The sequence below is a fragment of the Pelobates fuscus genome, chromosome 1, assembly GCF_036172605.1.
Source record: "Pelobates fuscus isolate aPelFus1 chromosome 1, aPelFus1.pri, whole genome shotgun sequence".
NCBI classification, from domain to species: domain Eukaryota; kingdom Metazoa; phylum Chordata; class Amphibia; order Anura; family Pelobatidae; genus Pelobates; species Pelobates fuscus.
This window is the reverse complement of record NC_086317.1, coordinates 37,028,435-37,042,395: the sequence shown is the minus strand read 5'-3', so window position 1 is coordinate 37,042,395 and position 13,961 is coordinate 37,028,435.

The window sequence follows — 13,961 nt, the reverse complement described above, 5'->3', positions numbered from 1 at the left end:
CTATCTACATGAAGTGAGGTTCCACTGGGTGGCCTAGTAGGTGATCTGCTATTGCTAAGGTGGGATCCATAAAGGTACAGGGCGTAAGCGTATTTTATTGAGCATGTGGTCGTGGGGGTGCGTGCACCACCGCCTTGGGCCCAATCTGGGGGCTTAGTTATGCAGTCCAGGAATCCCTCAACCTATGCCTGTTACGGGCATCGATAGCAGATACTTGCTGTGTCCATGTAAAGCTCGCTGCTAAGTGTGGCCTCCTGGTTTAGTTCCATCTGTGGTGTTTCTGCGTGAGGCATCCTCCTGTACAGCCACGTGGTGCTCAGCCATCTTAGTTGTGATTAGGTGAGGTGGCTGCAGGGATGGCTCGTTTATCCAGCTGCAGTGTGTCTGGGAGCGAGTGCGTGGATTCTGGCAGCTTGGCACCATGGTCCGCCATGACGGATCCTGGCGCCTTCGTGGCCGCTTAGAGGGCCTGTTGGCTTGGAGTGGGTATCGGTAATGGCGTCTGCGGGTCACTGGGCAGATCCATAAGGCGATAGTTCTGGCTGCTTGGGTGCTGGATACTCCGCGGTGCCGAAGTAGCGCCCAGAGGCCCTTACAGAGCCTGTCAAAGCCCTCCATGCAGCGAGCTGGTAGTGTGGCGTTTGCGCCCGCCAATCTGGGCTCCTGCTGGGCGGCCATCTTGTGTGTACCTTGGTGGTCTAGCTGGCGATGTAGCCAGGGGACTGATCAGTTTGCCTGGTCTCTCTGCCCAGTGGGGACCGGGATATCCCCCACCGGTCCAAAGGGGGGGGGGAGGGTTGGAGACCTGCTTGGTTGCTTTGGGGGTCCAGTGTCAGCGAGAATGGCCGCCTCTCCCCGGCTCCGGCTGCTGTAGGCCGCGTTCGGTGTCCTGATTTTATAGCTCCTACGGGCTCCAAAGAGATATCTATCGGTTCAGGGGTGTACCCACGATGTGGGTGATGCACCCTGGCAGGTCTTCGGGCTATTTGGCCCTCGTTTATGCCTCTTTTTCTGCCCGTCGAGCAGGAGCTCGTGTCCCCTGCTTCTGCTCCGCTCGGCGGTCAGGCTCCGCCCCCGGGATTGGAACTTTTCTAATGCCACAAGGAGGAAGGGCCAATGGAGCCTTTTAAAAGCTTTTCCAGCGTTCAATGAAAGGAATAAACTGTGCCCCCCTCCCCGCAAGCTATGCATCAAATCAATCACCTTTCTGGTCCCATCTGTTCCCTGCCGACCCTTCACAAAGCCCACTTGGTCATTATGTACAATGGTGGGGATGATATCTGATCTGTTAGAAGAAAATGCTTGCGAATATTTTAATATCCGTGCTCAGGAGGGAAATTGGTCTTAGGTTTTGTCCCCTATCCAGGGGTTTGCCTGGTTTGGGCAGAGTTGTAACATATGCCATCAGCATTTCAGTTGGGGTATCTCCAGACGTTAGCATTGCATTAAAGATGTGTAAGAGTTGTTGTGCGAGAATGCAAGAGAAGGTTTTATAATATTGATTTGATAGCCCATCAGGGCCAGGCGATTTCCCAGATAGGAGAGCTTTTATAGTGGCAAGGATTTCTTCAACTGTGATGGGAGATTGTAGCTGTGCTTGTTGGTCAGTTGTAAGCGTTGGGAGGTCTATTCTAGGTGGTTGGTATGTATGCACGTCATTTTTACCCCCCCTAGTGAGTTGCACCCCGGGTGGACCACCCCCCTTCCCCCCCCACACATCCCCCATCCCCCTGCTCCTCCCTTAGTACGCCACTGGATAGGAGGCTTGGCTAAGAAATCTCCCCCATACGACTGTTTTATGTGCTAACCATTGTGTAAAGGCAGAGGTGTCCGCAATAGTGTTGTTTTAAAGTATGCCTGTACCTCTCCTAAACTTTTCGTCATATAACAATGTTTCATTGAGTTTCCAGGGTGGGCATGCCCTTGTGGGGAACTCCTCAGTTATAGTCAGAAGAATTGGGGCATGGTCTGACCATACAATGTCTCCTGTGGTGCAGTGTGTCGTTCTGCATAGTGTAGGGGCAGAGATAAGTATGTGGTCTATACGGAAAAAGATTTTATGTGCAGAAGAGTAATACAAGTAAGTTCGGTCAGAGGGATGTAGAGTTCTCCAAATTGTGTTTTAAGAGTATTACATCTAATTTTCAGGGGGTGAGAAGATGAATCTAGTTTATGGTCATCAGTATGCTACAAATGGCCATAGATGATTATCTTGTCTGTGTAAAATGTTCCTAATTTATTTAACATTTTGTATAAGAAATTCCTTTGGTTTGTGTTAGGGCTGTACACATTTGCTACAATGGTCTAAAACAATTTGATCAAACTGGAGTGACCGTACCTTTATCTTCCTAGCATCTTATCCACAACAAATAAGTTCTAATGCTTATAGCGTCTCTTTAATTTCCTTTCAACTAATTTTAATCACTTCATGCAACGTCTTCAGTCCCAGCTGTATGATTAGAACTGTGAGTCTTACTTTCTATTGCTTTAACAGGTTCTATACTCTAATAATATCTGTTATATTGCACGTATATATCTCTTTAATAAAATTGTTTTGTTGGCATTTTAAAAAGGTTTTGGCTTTGATCTCTTGGATATTTTATTATTTACATTTGTACTTTTTTAATAAAAAGAGAAGTTGTCGAAGAGATGGCAGACATCGCCTCTATACCTGTCAGAGCTATATTTTCTTTGCAGAGTGGCTAATTAACAAGCATTATGGGAAATATACTAGACAAACATGGACAGTGCCAAGTTTAGTCTTCACTGGTATAGAGGATTGCCATAAAATATAAATACAAAAGGAACTGTTTAAATTGAAATTAGATTATTGGGGTTTTTTTTTATTAAAAACACAAAAGGCCCAAATTTAATTATCGCTGGCTAACAATTAAAGGTGGTGACATGTCATGCCCACGCAAACCACTCTTCAAATGTTTTTTCTCATCATTGTCTTATTATTATTAATGTGGTTTACAGTACTGTCGGGACAGGATTTAAAGAACAAAACACCTACGGAATACAAATTGTTTACAGACTGTTTTTCTTTTATTTTTCCTACACTACAAACAATTAGCAGATGACATATGCAGAACATAATTGGTCTCCAGTCCTAAACTTGAAAAAAAAAAACAATGTTTAAATAATGTAAAAATAAACGTGTTTTGTTTCTGTTTTCTATTTGTTACCGTGTGTTGTCCAATTGTTTGCTAATTATTATTCTCATAAGAACAGGTTTAAACCCTGAATGCAAATGTACTTTTTTTTTTTTAAATCTATCTCTTTTATATTGTTTTCTTTGGGTTATATGTTTCATGGGGCTCACTATTTATAATTAGTCCATTTTGGTATACCCATGAGTAACCTTCACTTGGGAATTTAGCACTTTGTATTACTGCTGCAATATTTGTCATGCCACCTATGACTAAGTACATGTACTGTATCAAAATACATATACCAGGATTTCTTATATTTACTTATTCCCTATAGTTAACTGTTATATGTTAAATTAAATTAAATGGAGAAATCAACAATGCTGTCTTTACCTCTATCCTCCATCTTGGTTCCATGGCAGCCATTTTTAAAAACAATTTCTGTCATTAAACGCAGAGAGTCAATAGGCAACTTACAATGCATAAAGTGGCTGCTTTAGCACGCATAATTTATTGATTACATTTTATTAACTATCAAAACTAGTAATATCAAGCATAGACCATAAATTAATGATTTTGAATGTGATAGCATCCTTCAGTGAATTACAACTAGAATTGACATCTCTTGTGTAAAATCTATTTCTGTTTAATCATTGTTTGCTCAAATACATCAGATTGATATGTATCAGAGGCCCCAGAGACTCTCTAACTCTATTTCCTTGTCAACCCATTGACAGTCATGCCTTTTGACTACTTTTGTGGTGGAATCTCAGTAAAAATAAATTTACTAGGACAAGAGTGCCATGTGGCATATGTGTAAATGTTGGTGTATCAGTTACACATGGCTAAGATTCAATCAACACTGTATTGAGCAAATGCAGGAATGCAGAAACTGAAAACACTTCCCCTCCTCCATTGTTCTGGGTGAGCCATGTGGTCTAACAGGTGAGGGAAGTTAGGCTTTGTTCAGCTGATTGTGTAAAGAGTATATGGGGGTAGAGTTAACTATAGGAGGAGATATATGTCTATATCATGCATTTACACAGTCAGTTCTGGGCTCAGATCTTGTTGTATTTTGGTGACATAAGTCCCTCTGAGCCCCGGTCGGTGAATCGAATAAAGAATCTCTTCCTTCCTGAAGAAACCTGTGTCCATCTCTCTGTGCTTTGCTTCCGTCAGTTTCTCCGGTATCATTTGGTGCATTGGCCGGGAAGCTCATCGTTCAACGGTAGCTGAGAAGCAGAGGCGTGAGACGGTCTATCTTTGCCCACGTTCTCTACGGCTGCACCCCTGAACTTCTGCGTGGACCTCCCTTCGTCTCGGCGCCACTGGTCTTTTGTCCAGGAGATCATCGGCCTCTACGTAGTAAGTGCTGGGGTGTCCCCGTCGATGAGTGTGAACCCAGGTTCAGGAACGAGGAGGTAAGACGACTGCTGTTTTAGACGGCAGACCCACTAGGGGTATACCGATTGTGCGGTAGGCCCAAAAGGGGTTTAAATCTGTGTATGGAATCTGCCCCCTCTGTCGGAGGGAAGGAGCGAAGGCGCACCGCTCAATTGAACGCTCTTTAGTAAGACCGTTTGATTTGGTTAGTCAGGCGGGGTTCTGGTGTAAATAGCCCTAGCCGGACACCGGTGTCTTGTCTAGACTAGCGTTCTAGGGTGTATATTACGTTCGCTAGGTCGGAGGGACCGGGAGACTAAGCGGCGTCTGTGTAAATTCGGTTCGCTAGCTCTCAACCTATCTTGGCTAAGTGGGAAGGCGTGTAAATTTGGAACCCACTAGATTTTTGATAGTAATCGACTAAGAGGCGTCTGTGTAAATTCGGTCCTCTAGCTCGCTATATGTGGTGCTTGGGCAGTGTGGCTAACCAAAACGGATGTATATAGTTTTAGGTAGTCCATTCAAGGTACTGGCCAATAGTTTAGTTGGGATTGTAAATGTGTTAAAGATTGTTTAGTAAAGTGTATATCTTGTTAGATAGCGCGAGCTCAGCCGTCTAGCGAGAGTGTTAATAGTGTGTTGCTGTATCATAGTGCACGGTACCATAACCCTGTATATTTACTGACATTGTATATAAGTACTAATCATTGTCGTCTAATGCATGTTTAACACCATAACCACTAATAATTGTATTGTGACCTTAAATTGTGCTTTGACTTATGCTAACCGTACTGTAACCGCTGTTTGTAAAGACGATGTTACTGGGGTATGTTATAGACGGGTAATTCAGATATAGGGAATTATAGCGTCGGTGACTGTATAGTTTCGCCAAAGAGCACAGTATTAGTTACTTAGTGACTGGTGTAACAGCTGTGTGTGTACGGGAATTCCCTGTATGTTTTGTTGTATGAGTTTGACCTAGTAACTGTGCCACATGGTGCTGTTGCCAGGGAAACAAATGTGACTGTTGTAGGTGTGTTTGTTGTGTTTCTTTGAATTAGACGCTCCGTTGCCAAGTATGGCAGCGCCGATTTAAAGATTGTTGATCCCTTAGAATGTATGCTAAATAACTTTAAAAAGGGATATAATGTGTGTGATTTTGGGGACTACCTTATGTAGGAGAGAATGACCAGTTTTTGACTGTTAACACAGTTTGTGTTACTAGATGGTTATCAAAACTGGTCTGTCCATCCCCAATGGAATCTGACCCATCTGACTATCCCTCAACTAAATTCTTTAGCAAAAACTGGTGCAGCTGGTATGTCCCCCTGTGCTCTAATTGTCTCTGGCTCTCAGATGCCTGTCCCCTCCTATTTCTGTGCCTACCTACCCCCCCAACTGGTTCTTTGTATTCAGTTTTATTATTAGCAGTCAAAATTGTGAGGAGAATTCTTAATAACAGTAACTGAATCCACTGAAATCAGATAATTCTCAGCAATTACAAAACACCATAACCACTGAAAATACCATAACCACTGATAATACCATAACCACTGAAAATACCATAACCACTGATAATACCATAACCACTGAAAACACCATAACCACTGAAAACACCATAACCACTGAAAATACCATAACTACTGATAATACCATAACCACTGATAACACCATAACCACTGATAATACCATAACCACTGAAAACACCATAACTACTGATAATACCATAACCACTGATAATACCATAATCACTGAAAACACCATAACCACTGACATAACACTATAATTACTGAGCCTTGTGTGCCTTTAGTAACAGCAAATTAGTTTTGAAATACAACTGGATGAAATGGTCAATGGTATAGGACGCTGGAATACACTTTTACCATTTTTGGTTACTGGTCAGGCTCCTCCTAGCCCTGTCCGAAACATTTTGTTAACCAAGTTACTGACCAGTAAAATTAATTTATCCATTTCCACCTACCTCACCACTCCCCGACCGGAACCTATGACTAAACAACCCTATTTAAGTCCCACCCTAACCTGACAAATGACCGGTGCCCTCCAACTTTGACATTTACAAATGCCACTGCATCTTACCCCTGGTCCCCCACACATTGATATTAATGGTCAATTACAGTTGGCAGACCCTGTATTTGTTTATGTCCCGTTCACCATGACTGATATGTTTAATCGGAAGACCCATAATTCCTTTACGAAAGCAGACGAGTCACCTAGTGCTTTCTATGAGAGATTGCTGGAGTCATATAGATTATATACTCCTTTTAATCCAGAGGCCCCTGAGAACTCTCGAATGAACAACTCAGCATTTGTCAGCCAGACCCAAGGTGATATCAAAAGAAAATTGCTAAAGTTAAAGGGATTTGTAGGAATGTCCATATCACAGTTCAGGTGTATATGAACAGGGAGATTGAAACAAAGCAGGAGGAAGAACGTAAAATGAGGATGAAGGCAGATATGCTAGCTGTAGCTATCATAAGTGTAGAGAGACAGGGAAGGGAGGTGAATAGAGGAGTTGAGAATAGCCTGAGTAAGGGAGGAAGTAGGAATCACTGTGCGTATTGTAGAGAGGAAGGATATTGGAAAAGTGACTGCCCACAGAGGGAATATAAAGCAAGTTATAGATAAGACAAGAGAGAAGGTTACGAGATGGTTACAGAGGTGGCTATAGAGAAAGTCTTGGAGGGAATGACAGTAGTAACAGAGGAGGTGTTCAGGGAAGTAGATACTATTCCCCTACCCAGAGATTAAGGGATAGAGAAGATAGAGATTTTGTCGGTCTGGCTGACACTGTCATGGAAGACTATTGATACCGACTGGGCTCCATCCCCCTTTAGCCGAGTGCAGCCTATGGTCGATGTATCAATAGAGGGAAAGAGGAGCTCTTTCATGATTGACACTGGTGCTGAGTACTCTGTGGTAACTAACCTAGTTGCTCCTCCTTCAGGAAGACTATAATTATGATAGGAGCTACTGGGAAAAGCGCTGCTAGACCAATTCTCAGGAGTCATACTTGTATTCTAGGAGGCCATTTTGTTAAGCACCAGTTCCTATATATGCTGGAGTGTCCAGTTCAGCTTCTAGGACGAGATCTATTATCAAAGCTTCAAGCCCAGATAACTTTTAAACCCAACGGATCAACGTCTCTGAAGTTTAATAGATCACCAGGCATAATATCAGTATCGGTGCAAAGGGAAGAAGAATGGCACTTCTACTCTATAATAACAAATACAGACCCTAAGACTGATGAATCCTTATTTGACATTTCAAGAATATGGACAGAGAATAATCCTCCAGGACTTGCTCGCAATATTCCACCAATACATATTGAATTAAAGCTTGGAGCGTATCCTGTTAGCCTTAGTTAGTACCATATATTATAGAGGGCTAAGGAAAATATACAAACCTATGTGGATAAGTGTGTAAAGTATGACATCCTAAAATTCTGTACCTCCCCTTGGAACACTCCATTATTACCTGTTCAGAAGTCGGGATCAGATGAGTATCATCCTGTACAAGATCTAAACGCAGTTTATAATGCAGTAGTCAATATACACCCAGTGGTACCCATCCCCTATAATCTGCTTGCTTTAATACCAGGTGGGGCAACCTACTATACCTTCCTAGACCTCAAAGATGCTTTCTTTTGTTTCTGGGGTACTGCTGAAAAATTATGTATGGGCATTCACCTTCCATACTTGGTAACTTAACGGGGGATTTGAGTCAGTTGGGAGAAGGAATTACCCGGCAGCAGGTTGTAGAGTTGGGTAAAACTATGGAGGAGGTACAGAAATGGGTACAAGATAGATTACCTGTGAATATTTATCCACCTGTTCATTCTTACCATCCAGGGGATCAAGTGTGGATAAAAAAATGGAACACTGTTCCATTAGGTTCCAAGTGGAGAGGTCCCTATGTTGTTCTTTTATCTACCCCAACAGTTGTAAAGGTTGTAGAAGTGACTCCGTGGATTCATCACTCTAGGGTAAAAAAACCAGCGGCAGATTCCTGACAAGCTACCATAGATCCAGAGAATCCTTGCAAGATCCAGTTGAAGCGTGTGACCGAGTTGGATTAAAAGTGTTTTTTGCGAAGATAATATTGTTAAAAGGGAACATCAACAAAGATCTACAAGTGAGTGTTTTTGACGGCCATAATAAAGCCTGACCACTCACCCACGTATTATAGCCAGGGTGTCTCGAAGGGACCTCTGTGAAGAAGAGCAGAACTCCATTCCCTGCAGCCCTTACATCCTGGAAGCTGAGGTGCCATCGCACGGATGAAGACTGAGGATGAAGACGTCGAAAGAAGTGCTTTTGATAATGTATATTTTTGTGTCTTTTTATATTCAGGAAGGTAGAGGTACCGACACTCCTAGCTGTGAGGTATGCATTAAGACTACAAGAACAGGTAACCATATTTCCCAGACCCTAATTTGGCATTCACAATATGAATGTAACGGAGATGTATCAAGATGTAGATACTTAAATATAGAATATAGTGTGTGCCATTTAGGAGTAGGAGAACCTAAGTGCTTCAGTCCAGAGTATCAACCCCGTACAATTTGGTTGACTCTCAGGAATGGAGATCCTCAGGGGACCCTAATTAATAAGACGGTATTAGAATCCGTATATTCTTCAGGTGTTCTGCTATTTGATGCGTGTAAGGTGATATCAAGTGGTAGAAAGCCGTGGAATGTATGTGGGGATCTTAGATGGGAGAGAACGTATGGGTCTAACGATAAATATATTTGTCCCAGTAGTAAAAATAAATATGTGAGTCCTAGATGCCCAAATAGAGATTATAACTTTTGCCCATATTGGTCTTGTGTGGGGTGGGCAACTTGGGGACAGACAGCAGACAAGGATATGATTGTGACTAAGTTGTCTACCAATCCATACTGTAAGTCTATGGAATGCAATCCAATCCATATACTTATAAATAACCCCGACAAGTTCTTAGATAAATATGGTAATTTATTTGGGTTTCAAATATATGGGACGGGTTTAGATCCTGGGACAGTATTGTTTATAGGGATAGAGACTGATACGGTAACCTCCCAAACTCATCAAGTATATCGTTCCTTTTATGAAGAGATGAGCATAGATAATAAGATCCCCCATAACGCTAAAAACCTGTTCATAGATTTAGCCGAAAGTATTGCCGGTAGTCTTAATGTTACCAACTGCTATGTGTGTGGAGGTACTAACATGGGAGACCAATGGCCATGGGAAGCAAAGAAGGTAATGTATTCCGGTTCTGAGACAGTTGAACAGTTAATATCTTCTCAAGCCGATTATCAAATGAGTGTTAGAGGTAAATTTGAGTGGCGATTAAAGACCTCCATTATAGGTTATGTTTGCATAGCAAGAAAAGGAATAATGTTTAACACATCTGTAGGAGAACTAACTTGTCTAGGGCAAAAAGCTTATAGTGATAGTACAAAAGATACAACTTGGTGTTCGGCTTCAAATGTCTCAGAACCACCTAATCCGTTTGCAATTTATACCAATTTAAAGGATGTGTGGTTTGATTTATCCATCACATCTAACTGGAGAGCCCCAGCAAATTTGTACTGGATCTGTGGTAAGAAAGCCTATTCGGAGTTACCACAGGACTGGGAAGGGGCATGTGTGTTGGGTATGCTCAAACCATCCTTCTTCTTGTTGCCAATTGAAACAGGAGAGACCTTGGGAGTTAAAGTTTATGATGTGAATCATAAAAAGAAGCTAGCATCCTTGAATGTAGGTAGCTGGGAAGATAATGAGTGTCACTGGCTACCTTAGCACACTTCATTGCCAATAGGAGGGATGTAATATGTGAGGGAACTGGTTAACAGCCAAACTGTATGCCCATGAAGTGTTATTGTATTCTAATACAGGGATTCAAGCCTCATTCTACCATTAGACAATTATGGATTCCTCTGTAAAGCACATAGCCTTCTTACCAGGTAAACCAGTTGGGCTGTTGATAAAGTCCTCCATTCACTTCCAGTGCAAATAGAAGGAGGTGTATGTGGAAAGTTCAATCTCAGCAACTGTTGTCTGCACATAGATGATGAAGGGCAGGCAGTGGCTGATCTCACAAGCCACATGGCTAAACTGACGCATGTACCGACTTAAGCCTGGAACGGGTACAATTCTAGTAGTTGGTTTGGAAGTAGGTACGAACAGCTTGGAGGGATCAAGACATTGGTAGGAGGAGTCATGTTGATTATAGTGTGTCTCTTTCTACCATGTTTGGTTCCATTGGTAATTAGGTCCATACAGAGTGTCATAGAGAGCACGACAGAAAGGAAACCAGCTGCGCATGTAATGGCTGTTTGCAAGTATGAACCCTTAGCCCAGAGAGAATATATTCAGAATGAGGAGTGCTGAAGGAATTTGTAATGATGCTAAGATGCTTACGAGGTCTGTTCTGATTCATGGCAACCTGAGGTGTAAGCAAACTATGGTTAAGTGATGCATCTGGAATTGTGAAATATCAGAAGCATCAAAGGGGGGAATGTGGTGGAATCTCAGTAAAAATAAATTTACTAGGACAAGAGTGCCATGTGGCATATGTGTAAATGTTGGTGTATCAGTTACACATAGCTAAGATACAATCAACACTGTATTGAGCAAATGCAGGAATGCAGAAACTGAAAACACTTCCCCTCCTCCATTGTTCTGGGTGAGCCATGTGGTCTAACAGGTGAGGGAAGTTAGGCTTTGTTCAGCTGATTGTGTAAAGAGTATATGGGGGTAGAGTTAACTATAGGAGGAGCTATATGTCTATATCATGCATTTACACAGTCAGTTCTGGGCTCAGATCTTGTTGTATTTTGGTGACATAAGTCCCTCTGAGCCCCGGTCGGTGAATCGAATAAAGAATCTCTTCCTTCCTGAAGAAACCTGTGTCCATCTCTCTGTGCTTTGCTTCCGTCAGTTTCTCCGGTATCACTTTTACAGAACATGCTGGGATTACTTGAAGAGCAGACATATTTGGCCTTTTATTGGCGTGACAGTGCCTATTAAGGTTTAATTGTCAAAAAGTTCCCACCACAGAGATCGCATACATATATATATTTTTTTCTGAAATGGAAAATAGTTTTTTGGTTACTGCATAGCAAAATGTGATTATAATAGTCCATTATCCCAGGGCAATTTGTCTTTATGCTAAGTGCATCTTTAAGTAGCGGAACAAGATTTGTGAATCACGGCCCCCTGGCGTGATCGCAGCACCTGCCAAGTCTATCTGGGAACGGCATCTTTGAATGGTTGGAACAGAGTAAAGTGTGAGTGTGACAGAGAATAACTTACCGGCTCTGGGAAGTTTTACAATAAATAAAGGAAATGCACGTTCTCACTGAAATTACTTCATATCCGTGTTTTATTCTGTCAGTGCCAAGTGAGTGTTCTGCTGCTTAGATTTCTGGATCTCAATGGGTTGAACATAAATAAAAAACATTTTGAAAAAGGGATTTATGAGAACACTTATAATAGGAAACAACGGTTAGGTTTGCCCTTTAACTGTTTATACACATTTTAGTCCATTTTTACCATGTATCTAAGCCATTTGGGCATACAGGAGTGATACACCCATAAAGGCAGCCCTGTGCCAAAATGTCAGCAAGTACTCTTGGCACGAGAAGCTTGATAAGCCCAAACTTGTCGGCTTGTTTGGGCTCCGGCGAACAGGGGGTCTGCATCTGGATTACGCTTTTTCACTTAGTCACATGTAAATAAGCCAAAACTAGAATTTATCAAAACAATGAAATCTCAACACTCAACTCTTAGATCTCAGACTTATATGCTAGACATTTTTTTAATATGTATTTATATGTATCAGGTTTTTTTCCTAATATATCTATTTTACTATATTCACCCACTTTTCTTCATTAATTTGACAAGTATGTACCTCGTTGCCATATGCCATCTGTATATGTATAATTTCAAGGTCTCTAAGACAAGAATGAAGTGTTATATATATATATCTTGTTAGTTATTACACCACCACCACAACGCTGTACCCTGAGAACACTGATGGCTCTAACAAGAATGATTAATGTAATTTAATTTTCCACTTGTTTATACAATATTATGCAATCTGCATCTATCTTATACCCCCCCCCCCTCCCCCATATGGCCCTACATACTGATATAATATGATTTGGCCCTATATACGGATATAATATGATTTGGCCCTATATACAGATATAATAAAATGTGGCCCTATTTACGGATATTATAAAATGTGGCCCTATATGGATATAATATGATTTGGCCCTATATATGGATATAATATGATTTGGCCCTATATACGGATATAATAACATTTAGCCCTATATACAGATATAATAAAATGTGGCCCTATTTACCGATATTATAAAATGTGGCCCTATATGGATATAATATGATTTGGCCCTATATATGGATATAATATGATTTGGCCCTATATATGGATATAATATGATTTGGCCCTATATACGGATATAATAACATTTAGCCCTATATACAGATATAATAAAATGTGGCCCTATTTACGGATATTATAAAATGTGGCCCTATATATGGATATAATATGATTTGGCCCTATATATGGATATAATATGATTTGGCCCTATATATGGATATAATATGTTTTGGCTATGAATAATGATATTCTCTGATTTGGAAAGAGATGTTTGAGGTGAAGGTGTCTTTATACGATAGATATTTTAGTGTATAGCTCCACCCTTTTGAAACACTATATTAATTAAAGGAACGCTCCATTATATTTTTGAAAACATTAGTAGATTAACCTCCAATGAAAGCATGTGTGCATTATTTCTGCAAGTTTTCTTTGGGTTATATGAAAAATCAGCTTACAAAAGGTGTAGACCTGGCCAGTAGGTAAACTGGTGGTGCAGATGACACACTTATCTTTGCAGGAGGAACCTCCCTTTGCTCGTTTGACAACCATTTATTATACTATTCAGGTGACATATGCTTTGATATTGAACAAGAATGCTCACTTAATTACATGGCCCCAAGGGATAAGCTAGATACAGAGCAGAATAGATAGTTCATCAGCCCTTTGCTCCTTAGACCCGGTTTCTAAAAATTTGGCGCTAATGGCCCTCAATTCCTAGAATTCTTTGAATGCAATAGATGACCAGAAAACCACAGGGTATGAGAGTATGATGTGCCTGCTTTACTCTATGTTGTCCCTTTAATGCCATTGTCATACCCCTCCTCTAGTATAAAATGGTGTACGTTGAAATGTTCTTATAGAAGCAGCATGCTTGCACCACACCTACTGCTTGTGTTTTCAGTCATGTCTTTCAAACACTAGCACACGACTCTGCGTGGTACAACGTTTTTAAAACTGTAAAGGTACAGCTGATAGCTTTTGGCTCCGGTGTCAGACAAGTATTTTTAACAAAAG